General features: G+C 42.0%; 1 long non-coding RNA gene across 4 annotated transcripts in view; it reads left to right on the top strand.

Moving 5' to 3' along the window:
- The window catches only part of LOC115652034, a 31,221-nt gene that overhangs the window by 13,501 nt on the left and 3,371 nt on the right, over positions 1 to 14,349 (top strand). For 3 of the 4 annotated variants that reach the window (XR_004000519.1, XR_004000517.1, XR_004000516.1), the window contains 2 exons: positions 1,128 to 1,419; positions 9,978 to 10,322. This is a non-coding gene — a long non-coding RNA (uncharacterized LOC115652034). Of the gene's footprint in view, positions 1 to 1,127; positions 1,420 to 9,977; positions 10,323 to 14,349 lie in introns of those variants that run through there. The other variant, XR_004000518.1, reaches the window with a different exon arrangement.

Below are 14,349 nucleotides of genomic sequence, written 5' to 3'. Positions count from 1 at the left end.
AACGGGAGTACGGCCAGCGCTGCAAACAGGGAGTTGCAGCGCTGGTGATGCCCTGCAGATGTGTACACCTTCAAAGTTGCAGCGCTGTAACTCCCTCACCAGCGCTGCAACTTTCTGATGTAGACAAGCCCTCAGTCTCCATTCATTATATAGGGAGCTTAGATACCCAGCTCAGGCTTTGTGGATCACAGTGATTTTCTAGGCACCTAACAGTTTGATGATGTGATGCTGAGCACTGCAACACTTTGTGGATCTGGGCCTAAATGGCTGGGGCTTAGGGAGATACTTCTCCCATAGACGTCTTAGGTCCACTACAGAGGTTTTACTCCATCTTCTGAAACAGTCAGAATTGGATATTCTTGGAGACAGGTGCTGGACTAGAAGTCATTCTGGAATGACTATAACTTAAGTTCCTTGAAGAGCCATTGCAAAAATCATCAGTAAAAAGTTCTTCAGTTCTGTGAAGAACTCTGTGACCTAACTTCAATGTAGCTTTACGTTATTTAATCTTCTGTAAGTGAGGGGAGAATTTTGCTCAGGGGTAGCTGACTGTTTATGATTACAATCATATACTAACTGTAGTTGCAGGATGCAAACTTTATCGACTTAAAGTTTTTTTTGTTAAATGTTTTCAGTTTTTAAAAATATAATATTAATCAGCATTACTTTGTAATCTACCATTCATGTATTAACATCCATTGTAAATAACTGACATGATTTGTCCTGGTGTAGAATGACCACTACATCATAGTGAGTATCATGTCATCTAACTCATTTGTTCACAATCATGTTCAAATACAATAATGTTTTGTAGGCCTATATTTAAAAATTCAACCAGTTATTTTTATCTTTACATTACCTCTTGGAATAGGTACTTTTTATGCCATCCTTGGAATGCTAGTTTTATTGATTGTATTAAATTTAAGAGAAAAGTGCCCTGGGATTAGTTAAATAGTAGTGTTAATTCTATTAAATAGGAATCCCATTTTCCACAAGCAAATATTTTTGTCGTCATTTTTGGTAAGAAATGCATCTGTGGAAGGGTGGTAGAAGGAGGACAATCAAACATTAATTAAATCTTTTTAAAATGTACTGCATTCTCTCTCAATCACTATTTATATCTGCAGGTAGAACTGACCACAGTTCTTCCCAGTATGCTTCCACAGTGTGGCCAACTGTCATGACCTGTCCTTTCCTGGACACACACCTTATTCAACCCTGGTGTTTCTGAGTCACTAGAACAGCCTTTTGACCCCTCCAATCTCCTGCTCAGGACCACCTGCCTGTAAATATCAAGCGAGCCTGGCTACTTTTCCAAACTCTGTTTCAAAACTTCTGCAGATCTCTTCAAAACCCACCAACTGACGACGCCTCTAAACTCCTGGATTTGAGAAAACACTACACTTTTATTTAACCCAAGTAAGTGGAACATAAAACAAAACACCATTCAGTGACCTTCATACTTCTTACTCCTATAGGAACAGCCTAATCTCATAAGAGCCTAGCAGTGCTTCCCCTCCTGCCACACTCTAGCTCTCTAACCCCTATTTTGATCCTGGTCCATCTCTCCAGGAGCTGACAGACATTTCTTCAAATTCAATCCCTGCAAAGGTCCAAACATGCAGTCTGCGTGGAGCTCTTGTCCAGATGTCCAAGCCTCTGTGTCTCAGTGCACTGAATGGGATATGTTCTTTTTTTGATCTTCATCCCACAATATACCATCATACAATTTCATTTAATGCTTATCCTATGCCAACCTCTCATATCAAACAATTTTCAAATCAACACAGCTCCTCCACTTTTATGAGTCTCTCAATATTTGATATTTTATTTAAAGGCTAAGCTCCTGGAGACAACTACTTATGTGAGAACCTCAGCTTTAATTTGTTTAACCCCCATTCCCCCCCCACCCCAAAAAAAACCTTCTAGCCCTTGTGATTGTAGAATAAACCTTGAAAATGTGACCCAAGTGCATCATGAAGGCTCAAAAATCAGAGCCCAAATAAAAACAACCCGCAGTTTATTTTATTTATTAAAAGCTCATGATTTGAATAGTCCTGGCTCATGACTTTTGAACATTTGAGGATGACAGTACTGCTTCCATGGGCAAAATATTGCAGCAAAAATATGTATTTATTGGGGAAATTTGAGCTGTATTATTCCTTTTGCATGAGGGGAAATGTAATTATTAATGTTAAGTAGGAGCTAATTTTATCAAACATGATGCAGAGGTATAAGGGGGCTAAGAGTCTTACAACTTCAAAAGAATGTGAATTATACATTTAAATTCAGATTTGTGGACTGAGATAGTTACTAAGAAAGTATCGGCTTTTGCAGTCAATAACAGACACTGCACAGAGTTTGTCAATTTCTGAGCTGACAAATGAAAGATGATATCCGCTGAAATGAGTTACAGATTATATGTGAACTGCTGTGGCTCATGTGAGCTCATGCTTTTAGTCTCAAAGCCAGAACCTGTAAAGAATATTAATAGAGCTATATACATTTTTTTGCTAGTTGCAATATAACAGATGTCCTCTAACGTAAGAAGCTTTTTGATAGATGTACTGTTCTGTTTCCAATTGGCACCAAACATTGCTCTTTAAAAAATATTTGTCCTCACTAGTCTCCTGATAGTTTTACAGTAGTAGTAATAAGAAAATTCTATTGGAGGTATAAACTGCTTGTGCAGAATTTCTCTTGTAGATTGTGTGCTGGCAATTACTAACTTACATAACTAAAATGAAGAAAAAATAAGTGGCAGCTAGAAAAGATGTACTGTATATCTCAAAATGAATGGTGCTGGCGGAAAGGAATATAACAATGGCAAAGAACTAAATCCTGCTTCTCCTAGCATTGCCACGCAGGCAGGGGGCAAATTATCAAAACCAGTATATTTATGCTGTACAAGGGCTTGGATCTCGATTTGTGATCCTGTACGAGGGCTACAGATCCCTTGCACTGTGCACAGCAGAGCTTCATTCATGCCAGGGGAAGAGCAGACTGGATCCATCACTGTGCAGATACCACAGACACAGATCCCCACAGAGTGACAGCTAAGGAGCAGTAATGATTAATGAAGATTCAAGAGTGCTTCTCCCTAGCTCCTGTGGGACCCTCATGTGAGAAGCTTATCTCTTTAGACTTGGCATATGGATGTGTGTGGGAGTTAGTGTTTATTTTTACTTACATAGTGGGTTTTGTTTTGTACTAAAATAGTCCCCAATACCCTAGTTCTGAATTTTCCTAAAGGTTTCCATCTCTCATGATTTTATTGCAAAGTCACTATATTTGGTGTTTTTCTTAAAGCTGCAAGCTCCTGGACTCATGTGAATAGTTCTCTGAAAACATCCACGCAATGTGCAGTGGCAGTCAAAAAAGCGAACAAAATGCTGGGAATAATTAAGAAAGGAATAGATAATAGGACAGAAAATTATCATGTTGCCTCTCTATAAATCCGTGGTATACCCACATCTTGAATACTGTGTGCAGATGTGGTCACCCCATCTGAAAAAGATATATTGGAATTGGAAAAGGTTCAGAAAAGGGCAACAAAAATTATTAGGGATATGGAACGGCTTCCATATGAGGAGAGATTAATAAGACTGTGACTTTTCCACTTGGAAAAGAGACGGCTAAGGGGAGATAAGATTGAGGTCTATAAAATCATGACTAGTGTAGAGAAAGTAGATAAGGAAGTGTTGTTTACTACTTCTCATACCACAAGAACTAGGTAATTCTTAATAGGCAGCAAGTTTAAAACAAATAAAAGGAAGTATTTCTTCACACAATGCACAGTCAACCTGTGGAACTCCTTGCCTGAGGATGTTGTGAAGGCCAGACCATAACAGGGTTCAAAAAATAACTAGATAAATTCATGGAGGATAGGTCCATCAGTGGCTAGTAGCCAGGATGGGCAGGAATGGTGTCCCTAGCCTCTGTTTGCCAGAAGCTGGGAATGAGTGACGGGATGGATCACTTGATGATTACCTGTTCTGTCCATTGCCTCTGGGGCACCTGGCATTGGCCACTGTCAGAAGACAGGTCACTGGACTAGATGGACCTTTGGTCTGACCCAGTAGGGCCATTCTTATGTTCTTATATGATTCCATGAGAATCTCAGCTTTTGTTTTTTAAAAAAATTTTAGGTTCTCCTGGTGCAGTGAAACATGAACCTAAAGACCTGACCAGAAGGCAAATAAAAAGACCTCCAAATATATTATTATTTTAAAATCATATGATTTTTAAAACCAAACTGGTGAATTTGGGGGGCCTGAATCATAATAGTTGAACATGTGGGATTGGCACTACTGTTAATTCAAGAAAATGGTAATAGGGATGATGAAGCCTTTCACCTGCAGTTAATTAGTTCAAGTCCAATCTAAGTTAGTAGCATCCAAAACTGATACTGCTAGAAGGCTGTTTGGTGTCGTGTGAAATTATTTGATGGTGTCATTAGAATTCATATTACAGCATAATAGCACCATTGTACACTGGCACCCTTGTTGCAGTCTTAGCAGTGACGGCTTGGGGCACGGAGACTCAACTATCTTTTTGATTCTTCCTTCAAATCAAGATTGAGGCACATTGAAAGGCAATGTGAGGCAGATTTTCACCTTTACAGCATGGCATGTGGATAAACAGAATACTTCAGTGTCCGGTGATTATCTAGTACCATATACATGAACCAAGAAAACAACTTTTCCCATCCCCCTGTTTTCTTGGTGTGTGTTTGTTTCATTAAGAAACCCAGATCAATTCATAAAACAAAATTTAAGTATGATTTGTCTATAATGTGGGCAAAATCAGTGTCACTGAGAGGGGCATATACTGCCCTTGATCTGCACACAGACCTCTTAAAGTCAACAGAAGTTGTGTACGTGGGTGTTGTCAATCCGTCTGAAGAGGTTCACAAATATGATGAGTGCCAACCTCAGGGCAGACTTTCAAGAAACGGCACAAACTCCAAACTGGTTGTATATTCTATAATTACATTTCACCAATCATATAACAAGTGTGAACTCCTAAAGCACTATGGAGTCACATGCCCTTGGGCACTCCGGTCTATCTTGCCACCCAGGCAAGCTTGCTTTTGTGATAGATGGCTTTCTACACCAAATATCACATCAATATTCAGGCTACTCCTAATCCTAAAGGACCAGTCACTTACCCCAGGTCAAGTGCACCCTAGATCTCTCATCAAACACAATGCTTGTAACCAATCCTATAATAAACTTACTAAAGGTTTATTAAGTAGGAAAAAGAAATGAGAGTTACTTATAAGATTAAATCCAGTACACATACACACACTGATGAGATGCAGTCTTAGGTTCCAAAAGGTTATATTAGCTACTATAATATGTAAGCTTTATATGTCCTTTAGGGCTAACCCAAGCTAAACAGCTGGGGACCCTTTGCTTATACTTAGAAACCTTTGCCCCTCAGAGTTCAAGCGGCATAGGGATACAAATTTCTCCTTAGGGATGTATTCCCTTCCCCCAGTGTTCAAGCTATGATGGGATGAGGGCTTGTGAGGTACCCTCTTATGGGTGTGGTGGAAGAAATCAATGAAGTCTTTTGTCCACTGATGTTCCACCATGGTTGTCTGGTGCCATAGGCCTTCTTTTGTTGGGGAGGAGATGACACCTGTTGTGGTAAACTAATATTTCACACTTGGTAATGCTCCACCCCTGACTGTGAGGGTTTACAGTCTTAGAAAACATTTGTATAGTTAAGGAGCAAACACTTAAATATTACCTTATAATATGAAATACAGATATTATAAGTAAGAGTAATACATGCAGCATCCTACAAGCATTTCATAAAGACTAAACACATTCTTATAACTCCAATATCTATTTTAACAGTATGAACACACAGGTGAGTCTAACTGGTTCCCAGCTATGCATTTGTCAGTGTTCAGTGAGGCCTGGGGACCTTAGCATAAGCTGGCATCTGGTCTGCCAATGTCACAGGGCGACATTGGCCCTTTAAGAGGGAATAGGCCAGTGCAGCTTTGACTGGTCAGCTGTCTCCAATTGGGCTTAAAAGAGGGGACCCATGTCACAGAGGAAGATAAGGTGAGAATTGCTAGAGATCAAGATAATGTAGGAGCTTGCTGAAGGAAGCTGACGGTGTCTCCTGAGCAAAGGCTGAGGGTAGGACAGCAGTAAAGGGGTTTTCCAGCTGACCTCCCCAAGCCAAAGAGCCAGGGCTGAAGACCAGAAAGCAGCACCACGAATTTCTGGCTAACTTCTAAACTGGAGGGCTGAAGGCAGGGGAACAGCAGAGGGACTTGTCTGCTAGTGTCTTGATGCTGGAGAGCTGGAGCCAGAAGAACAGTGCAGAGCCAACTGGCTGGTTTGTCTGAGACAAAAGGTGAACAGAACGGGGTAGTGATAGATGATCCCTGAATTCCTAGCAGAGAAGAGCAGCAGGTGGTTCCTGCTGAGAAGAGCAGGATTGCCCTTGAGTTCGAATGGCGGGGGTACTCTCCTGGCAGAAGAATATGAGAGGACCAAAGAAGAGCCTAGGAGTAGTGGGAGATGGAGTGTTGTATATGAGCTCTCAAGATTTTAAGAACTATATGCACTGGGGGTGGTAAATGGGTTATGTTTTGGGATTTTTGTTATGAACTATTTTGCACCATGTTTTGTTTCTTTAACAAACTGGCTCCAAGGAGAGGTGTACTGAGGAAAAAAAAAGCTTGTGTGAGGTTACTGGGAACTCTGAAAGAGGGAAAACAAGACAAACACACCTGTCTGTCACAGCTTGCTGCTGGAGAGTCTCCACGGGTGGGTGCCCTATCACAACAGTGGGTCAAGGAAAATAGATGGCAAAGGGGGCCTAAATTGCATTCTTTGCACAGTCAAAAACTCCCAGTGAACGCGGGGAGTTTAAATGGCAAGGAATTCAGGGTCAGGCTCTAAATATATAACTGACACACACAAAAAAAGATTAAAAAATTATAAGAATTTTTCCCACATCAAACTTAATGGGCACTTTTTAGATTTAATGTATTTGTGACACTTTTGCAGCCTCATATTTCCTTTGGCTGAACATTGCAGCAGAGTTGGCACCCCAGGGTACCTTATGTAACTGAAGTAAAAACTTGATTGGCAGATTTCTGTGTCTAAAATGTGTGTTTCATGATGTTTTAAGGTATTTCTTTATAGAATCTATTTTGTTCTTGATTAGACTGTAGTTCACTTCTGTTACGTAAAATCACACTTTTACTCTGGGGAGTGTCACAAATACACTATTTGCTATACTTGTCTCTCTGTAAAATATTAAATGCTGTTTCTGGCATTACCACAGGTATCCAAAAAATCAAGTTCTCTATTTTGGTAATATGCTCAGAGCTTCCATGTAAATAGAATTTTAAATATTTCTGTGAAAAGATTACCAAGAGGAAAGTCATGCGTAACACACTTGGTTAATTTGTTTGAGGAAGTGACAATAAAAGCAGAGAAGGGTGAAGAAGCAGAAATTATTCACTTGGATTTCAAGAAGGCTTTTAATGCGGTACTGTGAATGATTAATGCATAAGCTTAGGAAATACAGTACTAATGATGTAATACTCAGCTGGATTTAAAAAATGGCTTGGTTACACAGGTCAGTATGTTTGAGTAAGAACGAGGTGATAAATGCAGCACCACAGAGACCATTTTTGAGTCCAGTCTTGCTCACAGTAAACATCAGTGAACTGGAAAACTGGCTGAGCAGCAAGGCATGCAGCATGCGGGTATCATGAATGTGGGACAGCTGACCAGTACCCAAGAGGAGGAAGACCAATGGGATATGAAAACAATGGGGGCACTTAAGCTAACAAGAATGAGGTCACAATAAAGCAAAGGACACTATGCCTTAAATTATACACATATATGGGGTATGTAAAGGATCTGGCAGTGACAGTGGCTATAAACTTTAAAACATTAATTAGATAAATGAGTTAATTCGTTAACATTTGTACAGCTCTGTAAAATAATACAGATGCTGTTAGCAATTTGATGTCTGGCAGAATCTGGCAGTGGTTTCCCCATGAACTGAAGTTAGAAGGGGTTGTCAAGGTTCCTTCCCCACTCTGAACTTTAGGGTACAGATGTGGGGACCTGCATGGACATTTCTAAGCTTAATTACTAGCTTAGATCTGGTACACTGCCACCATCCAGAATTCCAGTGTCCGGAGCACTTTCTGTCCCCCAAAACTTCCCCCCCCCCAGGTTGCCTTGAGGGACTTCACCAATTCCCTGGTGAACACAGATCCAAACCCCTTGGATCTTAAAACAAGGAGAAATTAATCATCCTCCATCCTTTCCCCCCACCAACTCCTGGTGAGTCCAGATCCAAACCCCTTGGATCTTAAAACAAGGAGAAATTAACTATCCCCCATCCTCTCCCCCCCCCAACTCCTGGTGAGTCCAGATCCAAACCCCTTGGATATTAAAACAAGGAGAAATTAACCATCCCTCACTCCTTTCCCCCCACCAACTCCTGGTGAGTCCAGATCCAATCCCCTTTGATTTTTCCTTGTTTTAAGATCCATCAGGTTCTTAAAAAGAAAGCTTTTAATTAAAGAAAGAAAGGTAAAAATTATCTCTGTAAAATCAGGATGGAAAATACTTCACAGGGTAATCAGATTTATATAGCCCAGAGGAACCCCATCTGGCCTTAGGTTTAAAGTTACAGCAAACAGAGGTAAAATCTCAGCAAAAAGGGAAATTTACAAGTTGAGAAAACAAAAATAAGACTAACACACCTTGCCTGGCTGTTACTTACTAGTTTGAAACATGAGAGACTGATTCAGAAAGATTTGGAGAGCCTGGATTGACATCTGGTCCCTCTTAGTCCCAAGAGCGAACAACCCCCAAAACAAAGAGCACAAACAAAGACTTCCCTCCACCAAGATTTGGAAGTATCTTATCCCCCTATTGGTCCTCTGGTCAGGTGTCAGCCAGGTTTACTGAGCTTCTTAACCCTTTACAGGTAAAAGAGACATTAATCCTTAACTATCTGTTTATGAAACGGGTGTTCAAATTTACAGGCAGGGTTGGAAAATGACTAAATTGGCAACACTGCTGGGATGAGAGAGTTCAGAGATGGTGTAGGGAAATTCCCACAGAACAGCAGAGATTAAAAGTAGTTCCCACCAGGCTGTTGTATAGTGATCTAGGAATGGACACTGAACCATTCTCAGGACTTAAGGATAGTGTCAGCAGGTCAGGTTGAGGCCCATTGGCAGGGGACAATATTTGTGGGAACACTGGGAAGCTTGCACTGCCTCTTCTGGGAATTAGCAGGGATTTTAGTCTCCATGGTTGGAAAGTCTGGTGCCTTTTATAAGGAGTCAAATCATTTTAAAAATCATAAAGCCCAATTTCAACAGGAGTTTTGACACTTTCTTTAGTAGGAAGCAAAATTGAGCTTTATAACTGGAATAGTGACACTACATTTGAACTATTGTAAAAATTTTGGGTAGCACATTACAAACATGATATTGCATAATTGAAAGCAGGGAGTGAAAGTCCACAAGGACAATGAGAGATGTTGGAGGCTAATATGAGAGATTGGGAACATTTGACTTATCCCAGTAAAAATGTTAAGAAGTTAAGGTTAAAAATGCATACCAGTATTTTCAGAAAGATAAAACCCTTTGGGGCATTTTAGTTAACAAAAAGCTGCCATTAATAAAACAGGAATTTGAGTTAAATTTTCATGCAAACATTTTAAAGGATGGTAAATCACAGTTAAGGTACCCAAAATCTTTTAAATCTTCTCCTCTAGGGATGTCAGCTCACTATTCTTGTGGGTGGAGTGTTGAAAATGTGCACAACTGAAAACAGGTTTTATGATGTACATGTAGAAAGCAGGTCTCCAGTATTGTGATGCTTTGTCTCCACATTATTTAATATCTTATACTGCACACACCATCATCACCACAGCATCTCAGTGTTCGCCTTTGCTTTTTTCCCTCACAGAAATTGTCATTTACTGATCTGAAGGAACAGGGCTGCCTTTCAGCAGACACTAGGAGGTGTGCAGCAGTGTATCTGGAGAAGACAGGATTGAGAGCAGATGGTTGTGGGGAAAGAAAAAAATCCAGCCTCCTTTCTCACTGGGTTCTGTGATGAAGATCTGGGCAGTGAACATTTTTCTCCTTCCTCTCCCTTACCCCTGGATACCTCCTTATGCTTTCCATATTAATAGTGGCAATTTCTGAGTTGAGTACTTAGCTTTACACAGTAGTGTTCATACAGGGGCGGCTCCTGGCACCAGCACGCCAAGTGCGTGCCTGGGGCGGCAAGCCAAGGAGGGAGCTCTGCCAGTCGCTGCGAGGGCGGCAGGCAGGTTGCCTTCAGCGGCATGTCTGCGGAGGGTCTGCTGGTCCCGTGGCTTCGGCGGACCTCCTGCAGGCGTGCCACCGAATCCATGGGACCAGGGACCTCCTGCAGACAAGCCGCTGAAGGCAACCTGCCTGCCGTGCTTGGGGTGGCAAAATACCTAGAGCCGCCCCTGCGTTCATACCATTGACATTGGTGGAGTTGTACCTGACTTGGGAACTAGGCCCACTGGGTTGAGAGGGAAGATTTAATTTTATAGCGGAATACTCTCTTGGGGAGCTCCTTCTAGATACTTATCATCTGAATTGCTTTACAAAGGTTGCAGGGCATCTATAGATTTTAGATGGATGCTTGTTTATTAATAAGTTGAAAGAATCAAAATAACACTTTGGATAGCTATGTAGTAAATGGAACTATATGGAAAAAAATGATGGTACAAGCAGAAACAGAAACTATCTTTCTACATGCACTGGAAGTCAGCTGCACTGCAAGTTCCCTGCTTTACATTCAGGGGCAGCGAGTTATATGGGCCTGTGGTGCCCAGGCTTCAGCAATATTCAGGGCACAGAGGGCCGGCTCCACCAATGTTTGGGGCCGTGTCTCTCCCGCGCTCCTCTTCTGAGCGTCCCTGCCTGTGCCCTGGGCAGCGAGTGGCTGCCCCCTGCAGCTCCGCACTGCGCTTTGCTCTGCCAGCTCCCAGCATCAACTGCTGCCACAGGGTCCTAGCACCCCCCCCCCAAACAAATAGTGCCAGGGCAGGCTGACCCTTCTGCCTTGGATGGATGGACCCTTCCCTTTTCCGGTGCAACTCTCCACCAGCATGGGATTCCCGCCCCCCACAGTCGCCGTTCCTGCTGGGCAAGGGGCAGCCCATCCACCACCCCCTGTGAGGCTACTGTGAAGGGGAGCAGCAGGGGAGGAGGTCACATATGATGGCAGCCCCACTGCGCACACATCACAGGGGAGATGAGGGGGCTTCCTGGACCTGAGGGGGGCCCTATGAGCGCATGCAGTGACAGTGGTGCGAAGTGAGTCTACTGCCGGGGGGGGACCTTCCCCAGAGCTCACTGCTGCTGGCAGGGAGACGGATGGGGGGAGTCCTCCTCTCTGGCCCCAGCTGGGAGTAGCCTGCCTGCACCCCAAACTCCTCATCCATGGCCTTGCCCCACCCCAGAGCCCACACCCCCAACCAGAGTCTTCACCCCTCCTGCATCCCAACCCTCTGCCCCAGCCCTGAGCACCCTCTTCCAGCATGAACCTCTCATCCCCAGTCTCATCCCAAAGCCCTCATATTTTTACATTATTTTAAAAAATATATATATCTATTGGCTTACAAGGCAGGTTTGTGTGTGGCGGGGGCCTTGGACCCATTCAGGGCACCACCAAAAATTATACCCACCTGCTGCCTCCATTTACCTTGTTACAGAGAGCAGAATTAATGCATGAAACATCTTCTAGTCTAATGTATCATGTACAGCCAGCATTTGCCCATCAGCGCAGCCTTTGTGGTGATGCTGAGCACAGTCGTTTGAATTCTCAACCTTTACACATAGTCTGTTTCATTCCCTAAAATAATCATTGTCAAATGTTTCAGCTGTGATGTTTGTAATAAAAATAAATATGGTTTGAGGCACCAACTGACAATATTCTCTGAATTGGGGGGGAGGGGGGAATCATTAATCTTAGAGACAAACTGTTAAAAACAAATCAGTTATAAAAAATAGGCTCTTTCAGATAGCTTTAATTGCTAATTATCATAAACGCCAAGACTTAGTATAGATGCCTTAGGCATCAGCTGAACAGACCTAGGATAACATTAACAGCGTTGCCATGATACCGGAGTTAAAGTACTTGAAAAAAATTATCTTCCCTTTTTTTCTGGTTTGTCACTGAATCTTGAGGCATTGTCTGGTGGTGCCAGCTCCCTAATATGTCCATATAAATTCAATGTCATTTCCTAGAGCTAAAAGATGACCTATCATGCTAGTGTTTGCATATATAGGTAAATAATATTGTACATCAGTACCATTAGCTGGAAACACTTTCTCCCTAGAACTGCCCAAATTCAGTCTTGTGTTTGCCTTCTTTGACCAAAAGCACTAAAAGAAAGAATGGCTTGATGCATGTTGGGCCTGATCCAAATTCTTGTGAAGTCAGTGAGCTGTGGATCAGCTTGTTGTGCAGAAAATTCTAGTTGCTTGTTTCAGTGCAGTACTTTTTAAAAATATGTTTGACTAAGCAAGTTCGGTTTCCATTCAGATTATCACTGACAGAATCTGTAACAATTTATATTATTTACTGTCAAGGCTAATTCGCCACTCTGGCACTTCAAGTGCAAAAGTTGGGGGCCTGCAAGGATTCTACTCCAGGCTTATACTAAATTCCCAAGGTTACAGCTTTTCTCTGACTTTGGATTGGTAGATGCTGCCACCACCCAAGTGCCAAACCCCTTTGAGAGCTCAGGAGAGCACACATAGGAATTTCTTCCTGTGGGATACCCTCAAGCCCTACCCCCTACTCTGGGGAAGAGCTGAGAAAGGAAAAAAAGGTTAATCAGCTGTTGCCACCAGCTAATTGAACATGTGCACAAACCTCTTAAGACACAAAAATCCAATTCTGTTCTTTAAAAAGGTAAAATTTATTAATAAAAAAAAGAAAAACAATACACTGGGAACTCAGGCTATTGCTAGATTAGGATTAAGCACCAGGAATAGCTTTCTTGAGGTCTATCTTAAAAGTTACAAGCAAAATAAAAGCACCTGGGGTTAGCACAGAGGAATCCAAAAACCATAACAAAATAAAAGGAATAAACCTAATCGCGTCTTCCTAGACATTTCCGGATCTGCTTACATATCTGTGGTTTTAAATGAGTAGTTTCTAGGTATGATACTGATGATTTTTTCATACCTGGCCCAAGCTTCTAACAGCATAGCTCTGTCCTGTCCACTCCTCACAACAGACAGACAAAAAGGGAGTCTTGTTTCAATTTTAAAAAGCTCTAGACTTCCTATTGGCTCTTTTGGCCAGGGGCCCACTCACTTCCTTTTACCTATGCATAGCAGTGAGACTTTTTAACCCTTTACAGGTAGAGCAATTAGAGAACAGCTACTAAGAGGAATTTTATAACTACTGGCTGGCTGGGTGTCTATAAAAGGGAGTTACCCCCCACACACACTTCATTTATCACACTTAACCAACTCCTGCATCTCCTAGGCAAAGTAGGCAAAATATAAGCTTTAACCAATACATTTTAAATATTTCATTTTTTTTCTTTCCCTCCTCTCCTTCCTTATGATCTATATGAGGCCGCTTTGCATCTCACTCACTTATGCACACTACTATGAACACTTGCCTTCCCCCACAAAAATAGCAGAATTAAAGAACCAAAGCAGAGCCAAGACTGGAGTGGTGGGTATATTTTATGTATACTTATAATTCCATAGCTCTATATACTTTTCCAAAAATTCAACAGTGGATAAAAATCTAAAATATGTCATGCTTTGATATATCAATCCATCTCACACAATCACCTTACAAAACAACAGTCTGCCATCACATTCGTCTTCCCTGGTTCAATTCCCTTTGAGATTTCAACTTGGGTCTTCCAGATCCAAGCTAGGGTGACCAGACGTCCTGATAAAATCGGAACCGTGCCGATATTTAGGTCTTTGTCCTGTGTCCCGACCGATCTTTGATCAGCACACAATTTGTCCCGATATTTTGTTCCGCTGCTGGCAATCACCTTATTTATTTATTTATTTATTTCTTGCTGCTCCGCCAGCAGCAGTCACCTTTTTTTTTTCTCCCCCTCTTGCTGCTCCGCTGGCAGCCCTCGCCTTTTTTTGTTTTTGCTCTTCTGGCAGAAACCGCCCCCCTCCCATGTGTCCTGATATTTTCTCCCTCTCATCTGGTCACCCTAATCCAAGCTGAGTGCCCTTATTATTGGACTAGACATTTATACCGTAACTCTCAAAATAACCAGCTGAGGAGGAGGAGATAGTTGTGCCCT

This window comes from Gopherus evgoodei, chromosome 5 (assembly GCF_007399415.2).
Source record: "Gopherus evgoodei ecotype Sinaloan lineage chromosome 5, rGopEvg1_v1.p, whole genome shotgun sequence".
Taxonomy (NCBI): Eukaryota; Metazoa; Chordata; order Testudines; family Testudinidae; genus Gopherus; species Gopherus evgoodei.
The sequence above is the reverse complement of the archived record's forward strand: the minus strand, read 5'-3'. Positions and strand labels throughout refer to the sequence as shown.